General features: G+C 35.5%; 1 pseudogene; it reads left to right on the top strand.

Annotated features, from left to right (window-relative positions):
• The first annotated feature begins 9,234 nt into the window (after nucleotides 1–9,234).
• Nucleotides 9,235–9,618, top strand: LOC145674248 (protein GVQW3 pseudogene; annotated as a pseudogene).
• Nucleotides 9,619–11,170: the final 1,552 nt, after the last annotated feature.

Genomic DNA, 11,170 nt, shown 5'->3' with positions numbered 1-11,170 from the left:
CGTCGCGACGCCTGCTTCTTCTGACTGAGCGTCGACAAGAAATTGCAAAGTGACTTTATGAATGACCAATAGAAAATCATCTTTTGATGTATCATTCCTTAACGTTATTGGTTAATGCTAATAAACAATCGTAATGAATGTAATAATGGGCGTCTCACCACGGCTACACCGGACTTGTTTACCACAGTATTATTTACATCTTCATATCCGGACACATACACATTCATATGTGTAGGAATGCATATATGTATCTACATAATATGTATATCTGATTTCCTGTACAAATATAAGCATTCATAGGGACTCATACTAAAAACATTTATAGTAAAAGGAATCCGACATCTGAGACGATTTTTTTTTGTGCTTGGATTTTTTTTTTTTCAATACAAAAACTTCGAACGTTGTTCCCATCTTTTATTATTGTTGTTTTCTTGTCTGCAAGGGTACGGAGTCTTCGGTCACGTACCTTGAACGAAGCTGAAACAATATACTTTACCAGTGTTGCCTGAGTCGACTGAATTCTTCAAAATTGTTCTCTTTCAGTCTTTACGGCGTGAAACATCTGTGCTAGGGATGAGCAAAACCGTTTTTTTTTTATAAATTAAAAAAAATAAGAATGCTCGAAAAGAATTGCCAGATCGAACTTAAAAATAATTATTTTTTCTTATTAATCTCTACAGGCTTTATACCAATTGTTCTGAGTACTTTATTATTATACTCATTAAACAATTATTGTAACGTATCTATCCATTTATAATTTTCTTGAGTACTAGAATTTTACCAAATGATTTGTTTACGGGTTCTGTTAAAACGTTCTACGATATATTGTTTTACGAAGAAAACAAACACTACAAATGGATTTAGCAGATATGCAAAATATTGCAAAGTATAGTAATAATTACAAATATATATTATGTTCTATTGATATTTTTTCACGATATGAATATTGTGTTCCGTTGAAAACAAACAAAGGTCCTGAGATTGTAAAAGCAATAACAACAAATTAAAAAAAAATGTTTCCCATGTTTAACATACAAACAGATTTAGGTGGTAAATTTTATAATCAACATGTAAAACGGCTGTTTAAAGAATGTGAAATTAATCATTATAGTGCTCAAAATGGAAGGCTCAAAATTGAAAAATTAGCAAACTATTATTTCTCTATGTCTTTCGGTTCCCGAGATATAGTTCCATAAATCTCATGAAATTGGAACATTTTTTTGGCCAATATCTGAGGGAAGATGACCAGATGGCTAGTGGCCACCGGTTGCTATTTGGTATCAAAATCTTCAGTATCCTCTAAGGTATTTATCAACACCAATATGACCCCTCTCTATGACTTACGGTTCCCGAGATATGGCCCCTTAAATCTCCCGAAATCCGAACATTTTTTGGCCAATGTCTGGGAAACGATGGCTAGGTGGCCAGTGGCCACCGGTTACTATTTGGTTATGAAGAAGCAGTTATGAACAGTAGGTTGTGATCCTCATAACCTCTTTGTTACATAAGAACGTAAAACACACAAAGAATTAAGGTTATCAACGTATAACAATTTATAGGAATTTGTTATGCATTCAAGATGACGTTTTAATAAATATTGTACATTTCCTAAATATGTTTTTTTAGAAACACCAAACAGTTGAAAACATTTTCCGATTTGAATCTGTCTTTTTTTTTCTGTTCATGTCCGAAACGGAAAATGTGAGACCAACCTTTTATAATTCATGTGCATCCGACTACTTTCTAATTCTTTTTGGATCAAAAGATGCAATGTATTTCAGGCGGAAATCTTCTTGTAGGCCTTATATCTGGAGAACTACCTACAGTGTAGCCAAATATTACTTCACTCAGTATGATGTTAAAAAAAAAAAAAAAAACTCGAATTATTGGCCTTTCAAATATTTTGTGGTCACTGATCCAAAAACTAATTATTGACCAAAATCGCAATCCTTTGATCCATGTTTTGGATCATTCCTAAAACTCTTGTTATCTATTTACTCAGATATCTTGATGCTGAGACACGAATTTTGTAAGAATTATTGAATTTACAGCAGGACTATTTCAAACGAAAAAAAAAAATCTAGTAAATTTTCTTGTTATTGCCGATATGCACGCAATATCGATGTACCGCTACCGGCATTTAAAACCTTTGATTGGCCCTTTGAAAATCGTTAAAGGAGACTGTAGATTTTTAGCTAGGAAGTTGTTTTTGTACCGTTACTATATAAAATTCGTAGTTTGTACAGCATCAGGTTTGAAATGTATTGAACCTTCAAATGACATTACACACATTTCTAGCGGATACAAAATACAGGATGTTTCTCGGAATTTTCACGAAAAATAGTTGCTTTAAAGTGATTTTTGGACGCCCCTAGCGGGGTCCAAGAAGTAGGTACCTCCACTAAGTTTATGTAAAAAGTAACAAATGCTGTTGCCTTGAATTTTTTTTATTTTATTTATTTACCTATTTATAATAATTATTGAAGTACGGGTAATATGTATGAAAATAACAAATAGTGTCAAACCCTCAGTATAATGTGTGAAAAAAAGTACAAAAAGTACACACTTTGGGTAGTTCTGGCTCGTTCCATAAATATCTTAGATTCATGGTTTGACCATCAATGTATTTATAATGAATCAGACTTTCGAATGGTACCAGATGCATATACCTAACGGATTCGAAATTTGGGGAAATCTGGAAAATGTTTTCCGAAACAAAATGTTGCTTCCTTTATTCGTTATTCGTTGCCACGTGATTTTATTATCTGATTGACCTACTGTGCCAAACAGGGGCCAATTTGCAAGTTGTAAAACACTATTTCCCTTCAACCCTCTCCCCCAATAAATACCATTATCTTGCAAACTGAGTATGTGTTGACCCCACTACCGGGCTGGGTACCCATGAAAACCCTCCAATACCAAAAATTAAGCGTCTATCTGAAGAAATGGTTATTTCAAACATTATGCAAAATCTGTCCAATTTTGAACTTTTAACTAGGGATGGCCAGACGATTCCGGATCTCGGATAACCGGATCCTGCAAGATCAGGATCCGAAAATTCGGATCTTAGACCCGGATCTGGATCCGAATATTTGGATCTTAAATCCATATCCGGATATCTGGTTCCTGGTCCGGATTCGGAATTTCGGATCTTGGATCCGGATCCAAATATCTGGTACCTGGACCCAAATCCAAAATTTCAAAGTTCGGATTCGGACTCCTGTTTTGAATATTTTAGGCCTTAGTTTCAGACCCAGAACTAAAATATCGGTATGTATAAAATAAACCGTTGCAGATCTGTTCTTTTCCTTAAAAACAATGTTTATTAGATGGTGTTGTACTGTGTTCGTTATTTATGGTAATTATCCGTTGCTTTTGTTGTATGTTTGCTCGTTACTGACAGTAAACTTAATGAAATGTACACCCCTGGAGAGAAATGCCTTAAAATCTTCGAACAATAGTACATTCTTTTTAAAGAACATTTAAGCCTATATAAGTAACGAACTAACCTGAATAACAATGCTTAAGCGAACATCCTACAATCCATTCAGGAAAGTACTAATCAAAATCATTAAAGAAGAAAGTATTCTTGAACGTGGGTCGGATAATATCACGTTTATTTCTTTTAAAGTACTGATTCGATTCTAAATTAGAGTGGGGTCGAGTAGTACCGGACATTTAGGAGTGTTTCAAAATATATTTCATAGGCTTTGGAGTAGAAACTGAAAACAACTAGTTGAATATCAAGTGCAAATTTTATTCTAACAATACATGCAATTTTCGTATGGAAAACGTTCATTTGCACAGCCAAGTAAGAAAAACGAAAATAGGCAAAATTGAAGTATTTCTAAACTTTTGCCATGTAGTATCGGACACTATTCGTACCTACAGTTAAGTTCGTAAAACATAGAGCTGTGCGTTTCTAAGACATTGATTCACAGTTGTTGCATACGTAAATCTGTGGACAATGCTCTAGATTTGTACAGTTTTTATGAACCCACCCACTGCAACGATTACATATATCCAATTACCTTGAAATGACTTCCTACAAATTATGCAACGCGTATCTTCGTCATCTTGAGCTGGTTCCTGTGGTTCTTCCTGGGATCCATTTCGGTTAGTGCTTTGCTTATTTACATTGACTTGTTTGGCTGATATAGACCTGGATCTGTCGTTCTCCGTGTTTCGAGCCTTTGTAGTTGCAAGACGGACTCCTGTTTCTAGTTGAGGTTTGTAAGGACTAGATGTCAATGTGTCATTTTGCGCAATACATCTCTCTCGTTCGTGATTGAGTTCTAGGACGATGTTGGATGGGAAAATACTTTGGTTATGATATGTTTGTACAACACATGTGACCACAGCGGCTTTCATGTTTGCTTCCTAACATTTTCCCCTTATAATGTCTTTTTTTTAACTTTCCTTCTCTTGACATTTCTCATGCTTGTAATAGAGGTTCTTATAACAACAGCACAATCTGGGGAATGAAGAACAGCTTATTTTCTATGAATTTAATGGCTTCTCATTTGTCCGATACTACACACCAATAAAGTGTCCGATATTATCCGATTCACGCGTTTGGAATTATTCATGAATTGTGTCACACGTATTAGTTTTGAACAAAAGGTTAATATATGAACTTACCTCCACATAATGTGCGTTTTATGTAATGGTTACAATACTCTCTCTGCTCTTACCTGTTTTACGCTCATACTTCCGACAATTTCTTGAATACACACAGAAAGTGTTCAGGAAATGCAGTCACGCCCCCTCTCATTTACCTGCTTCACGCACCTCAAATCAAATGACTGCCAGATTTCGACACAGTAACAGGTGTTCACTTCTTGCCTGCCAGCAGACTCAAATTATATTAATTTCAAAATAATCTGTTATGTTCGATACTATCCGACCATACTCTAAAATTTGAAAGTTGTATTCAATTCCATTATTTCCTGGATGTTTCTTCTCGTTTCGGATGCATCACTATTCGTTGACAATTTTCGCATTTTTTAAATGTATTAAATTACATAAGAGTTTTCGGGAACCGTGAGTAATCATTAAATTTTTGTTTGCCGGTGTTGTGCGCTCCTTGGGTTCGCCACTCTTATTTGCTAACTTTTTGCCTTGTGACATGCGACTTATTTCATGTCAAAAAAAAAAAAATGTTTACTAACTTTAGAAGAAACACACAGTAGTACTTTCCCGTTTCTACAAAACTACGCGGGTCGTACGTAACCGAAATTTGAACTTTGTATTGGTAGCACAAGTAATGCAAAGCTAGAGATGCAAAAAAGCCGGCTTTTTTGGAAAAAAACCGAGAATTTTGGAAATTTTGGCTTTTTTCATTTTCATGATTTTTCTATCCAAATAGCTTTCTTATAGTATATTCTATAGTTAGATAAGATTTCCACGACCTGAATGCCATATTTAGCTCTGTAATTCACCATCAAGATGGATTGAACACATATTTTACGAATTAAAGCTAACATGAAGAATGTAGTATTTGAGGGCAATTTTACAGGTTATTTAACTTTATTTTAACTTTTGAGTTATCGACATTTTTTTCCTTCTCTAGATCATTTTAGTTTGTCATCCGTGTTTCATTTCTAAGAGTTTAGTACTCCAGCTTCTAGCACGAAAGTTAAACTTACGTTTTTCTATATATCCGTCAAAGCATACGTTTTTCAATATGTCCGTCAAACCGTATTTGCACATTTCTGTTATACTGTAGTTGTGCAATGATTTAGCAATAATTTTCCAGATACAACCTTAAATACCAATTTATACAAATAATCAATAGCGGATTTAGAAAAGTACTTTGGGACGGGTTTCTCTGATTGTTTCGTTTTCTAAAAAGTCCTAATTTTATTTGGGAGGTGCTTGAAGTTTATGAGTACAGGCATAACTAATATTTCGTTTCGTTTATATGTTTAGCAATAATCTTCCGGATACAACCTTGAAGATCATTTTATACTGAGAATCAGTGGCGAATTTAAAAAAGTGTTTTGGGAGGGGTTTTCTTACTACTAATGTTTAGTTTTTCTAAACATTCGTAATTTTTATTTGGCGGAAGCTTAAAGTTTATGAGTAAAGGCATAACTAATAGATATTTCGTTCGTTTTAGACATTCCACAACTTTGGAGAACAGGCTTCAGTCCGAAAGACCGATCCTCTAACCTTCGCAAAACCGTCACTGCTGGTAATTAGTAATAATAACGATTTAAAAACAATAAGAAAGGAAGTCGGCCAACTCCTACACTCCTAGTCGGCCAGTACACGCATTATTTTTACATTCTCAGATGGAATGAAGGAAGGCTTTGTCAGAATGGTCGAATGCTGGGTTGAATCCCGGACTTCCCGATAGAAGCGCAAAAGCCAACCACTCAGTCACGTTTGTTGTGCAGTTGTATTTAGCTTAACTTAAATATATTCCGTAGTCTTTTTTTTTTCCGTAATGATATGTTGAATCCCTCTTGTTAAAAATTCAGAAAACTTGAGGACTGGGTAAACCGTGATGGTGGTCAAGGGCGCCCATGTTGTGGTTTCCAAGGAGGGGAAGTATAAGCGACGTTTCAAAAATAGTTTCAAATTTTGCTGTAACTAATGTAAAAATCCTATTGGATTTTCAATATTCTGAGGTACATTTTCCTCTAGGGGGGGGCAAGCGCCCCCTTAACCCCCCTGATGGGCGCCCTTGATGGTGGTTATAAAAAACTTGACTGTAGAATTTCAAGAATATACAGAACCGTGTGCAGCCTTTAATTGTATCATACAAATCTAAGTATTTCTCTTATGTTTTATTTTAATTTTATTTTGTTTCAAAAAGAGGGTATGGAATATTTTGAAGTAAAAATACTACATACAATTTTGCTAGTTATTTGTGTATTTTTTGAAAGAAGTTTTTACTCTTAGGGTTGGCTCGTTTACACCAGCTGTTTTTTTTTTAATAACTGGTTTAAACTAAAAAATTTAAAAGAACAAAAATGCGAATCGTGTGAACTTCATAGTGACGTTTCACATGTCAAACCATCTGCATTAGTCTTATTTCCTTTTCACCTTTTAATCAAGGTGTCCCATGTTCAATTGTCGGTCGAACCACAACCCTTCTTTCATGTGTAAACCAAGTACTCTTTCGGATGTCACTTTAAGCGAAAGTCTTCTCCTTGATAACCTCGGTATTACGTAAGGATGTTAAGCCTAAACATACAAAACGAAATCAAATTATATATTTCTGCATGCCTGTTGTTTTATAAAGAAGCGAAGGTTGCTTAAATATATTGATTAAAATTGGTAAAATTTATCGATTGCCTACTTAGCTTCCAACATTAGCTTGGATTGGACTTTCAATGATACCTACATACTAAATTTGTAATTTAATACCTCAGTTTTAGAAAAATAAACACACTGCTGAACAAGACTGCACTTATTTAATATAAAAACACATTTACACGTGACGTTTCGATCTTCTATCCAAGATCCTCATCAGACGTACACTCACGTCTGATGAGGATCTTGGATAGAAGATCGAAACGTCACGTGTAAATGTGTTTTTATATTAAATAAGTGCAGTCTTGTTCAGCAGTGTGTTTATTTTTCTGATTTTATTCGCAAGACGTTGACTATGATTGTGTGTCACTCAGTTTTAGCGTACTGATTATAATACGTTGACCTTTAAATTTTACATGCAAATTAAATTTTACAGGATTTTCCCGTTATTGTTTTACATTTAAAAGAATGACGGGATTTTCCCGATGGCTAGGGCGGGAGTTTCTCAATTTAAGAAATTTACTGACCGGACTTCTTTAAGCTTATGGGATCTCTTCCAGCATAACCCCGTTGTTGAATAATAAAACCAAGGCGAAACAAACTTATTTCTGTGAATATGTAATACAAATACATAAAGCAAAATATCTAAATCAAAAAACCTGGTTTAAACCCCAAAAAAGCCTGGTTTAAACTGCCCCCCCAAAACGGGTTTTTGGCATTTTCAGAAACAACGATGGTTCTTGCCAACTCTGCTTACTTTTGTATATAGGAGGTTAAAATGTGTTTATTATATACATTGGTTAATCCTTTGGAATTCATAATGTAAAAATGTTGAAGTAAAATTGTTTAAAATATCTTTTCGAAATTCATGGTTTACTTTCGAGGTTTTATATTCTTATCGGCATCAACCACTAATTAAATGACTTTCTGTGTTATAGAGAAGCGAAACAAAGTCTGCTTTATCGATTTAAAGCAGAATTTTGAAAAAAGCCCAAAATTTCCCAAGCAAAAAAGCAAAGCAGAAAAAACCGAGTTTTTTTCCAAAAAAGCCGGTTTTTTTCCGAGCCCTTGCATCTCTATGCAAAGCTGATCTGTACTTAATCGTCATTTGCTTATCTTGTACTGCAGTATGGTTTTTCATTTGAATGTCTGGATTAACAACGGCAACGCTAAACTGAACTGTATTCGACGGCATTTTATTTTACGTCCTGGTGCTATGTGGTTGTGTTCTACGGTAGAGGTAATCCAGGATGGGCAAGAGTGCTATTTGAAAACACTTTCAAAGTGAACATTCAAAAAGAACTGTCACCTGCAAATATTGCAACATTGAAATACGAAATAAAGGAAGTACCAGCGCATTATGGAAACACCTAAAAGGACGACATCCAACAATAATAATGAAGCCTGAAGTGTTACTCTCCGCACATGAGAAAGAGGAGCAGATTGAAGAAATGACAGAGGTGCGAGGAAGTATTCTGATCAAATGAGATATCAGAGGGTCTGAGAGAGAATCCCCCAAACATTTCTTTTTAAGTTGAGTATGATTAGAGGCTTTTGTAGTGCGAGGTCGTAGGCCAAGCAGTAACGTGTGTCAATTCAAACGAAGTGGTCCAGAAGTGGTTGCTCGATCATCTCCGAAAATTATAAAAATTAGAGTGTGATGAACCTTGTGTATGAGAAGGTCAATAACACTATTCACGTTGTTGTACGAGGGGGGATCCAAAAAAACGGGAATTGTGCTGCAGTGGGGAGGGAGAGTGGGGGAACCCATTGTTGTACCAATTGTCCGTTACGATCACGTCACCTGCGTCAGTGTGCGAAGTTGTGTCGCTGTGAGTGCATCGGTTCGCTCTTGAGAGTTCGTTTAGTAAACCAACTTTTTCCAGTTCGGCGAAAACGTGATGGCAGATTATCGAGACGGCTGTGAAATTTGGTTTCCTGTTGGGGAAATCGTCCGCGGAAACTGCTGTAATGCTGAAGACTGCTTATGGGGATGCTGCCCTAAGTAAAACCAGAGTATACGAGTGGTTTGCACGTTTTAAAAATGGAGAACTGTCAATTGAAGACCAACCCCGTTCAGAACGCCCTTCTACGGCAAGAACTGACGAAAAAGTCGAAAAAATCAATGCCCTTGTTCGTGAAGACCGTCGCCGAACCATTAATCAACTCTGTGAGATGTCTGAAATATCGTGGAGTTCAATTCAGAGTATTCTATCAGAAGATTTGCACATGAGAAGGGTTGCAGCCAAATTTGTCCCTCGCCTTCTCACAGACGAGCAAAAGGAGCGTCGACTTGAGGCATGTGTTGAACTTCAAAATCAGCTCAAAGAGGACCTTGATTTTTTGCCAAGGTGACTACTGATGATGAATCGTGGTGCTATGGCTATGACCCCGAATCAAAGCAGCAATCAAGCCAGTGGAGGAGGTTTTGCCACTGTGGAGGAGGTAAAACAAAAATCGCTGGAGGTCATAAAGAAGATTCCGATAAGTGATTTTCAAAACTGTTTTGAACAATGGAAGGATCGTTTGCAGAAATGCGTTGCGGTCCATGGACAATACTTTGAAGGTGATGAAAATTTGGTGTAAAAATATTGAGAAATAAAGAAGTTACGACGAATTTCCCGTTTTTTTTTTGGGTCCCCCCTCGTATGTACAAGTATTCCTGAATGACGGCCATCCTTGTTGTCGGTGTAGTGCCAATTTTTGCATTTGCAAGCGTTTACGAAAATTACAGTTGCTCAGGACGTACGAATCAGGCGAACACCAAACAAAAACGAATGTTTACAGGAGAGACTGAAGCACACGAAGAATATGAACTTTTGCGTCTAAATAAATATGAAGGGTTGCAAACCAATACATGAAATCACTGGAAAAAGTACATAAAATTAAACATTTAAAGGGCTGTATTTTGGAATGGCATAAAGTGAGGGGTCCATATGTTTTGTGCTGAATACCAGTGTTGGGTAAGTTACTTGTAAAAATGTAACGCGTTACAAGTTACTTTACTTTCTCTTAAAATGTAACGCGTTAGTAATGCGTTACTTGCCTCAAAAAAGTAACTGTTACTTTACTTCGAAAGTAACGCGTTACTAACGCGTTACTTTTAGGTCCGAAACTTTGAATATGTGGAAAAAATCTTATTACTTCAGTTTTCCGTACTGCTATTACTACCGCTATTATCATTATATTATTATTATTATTATTATTATTATTATTATTATTATTATTATTATTATTATTATTATTATTATTATTGCACGTTCTGAATCGATTTATGTAAATGCAAGGACAAATTTTTACTTGAGAACTATATGAACATTTTAATGTAATGTAACATTGACTAAAATGCCATACTGCGTTATCGTAGGGATGGGCACGAGTGAATTCGAACAAGTTTTCTTTGAAACTCGATTCGACTAGAAACAGACATCTTTGAGCTCGACCCGAGAACTCGGCTTGAAAAATTTCCTCCAACTCGACTCGAATTCGATCTACTCGAGTCAAATCTGGTGTATAGTTTCGAGTACTCTCTTCAAGTATCTTACATAGACAATATAATTATTATCAATGGTAGTACTACTACTACAACTTTTCTTCTTCTTCTTCTTCTTCTTCTATTATTATTATTATTATTATTATTATTATTATTATTATTATTATTATTATTATTATTATTATTATTATTATTGTTATTATTATTATTATTATTATTATAACAACACTGTGTATAAACATGAAAGATAGGCGGTTTATATATGAATACTAAAAAAGTTGTTGATTGCCAACCTCGGTAGTCGTGAAGTCTAAGAGTAAAGGACATTGTTCACGAGCTTCTGAATTTGGGTTGAGGGTCTAGGTTGAGTATTCGGGCTAGAGCCAAACGTTGTTAAAAGTTATAGGGCACTGG

Source organism: Thermobia domestica, chromosome 17 (assembly GCF_964235325.1).
Source record: "Thermobia domestica chromosome 17, izTheDome1.hap1.1, whole genome shotgun sequence".
NCBI lineage: Eukaryota > Metazoa > Arthropoda > Insecta > Zygentoma > Lepismatidae > Thermobia > Thermobia domestica.
This window is presented reverse-complemented; position numbering and strand designations above follow the sequence as displayed.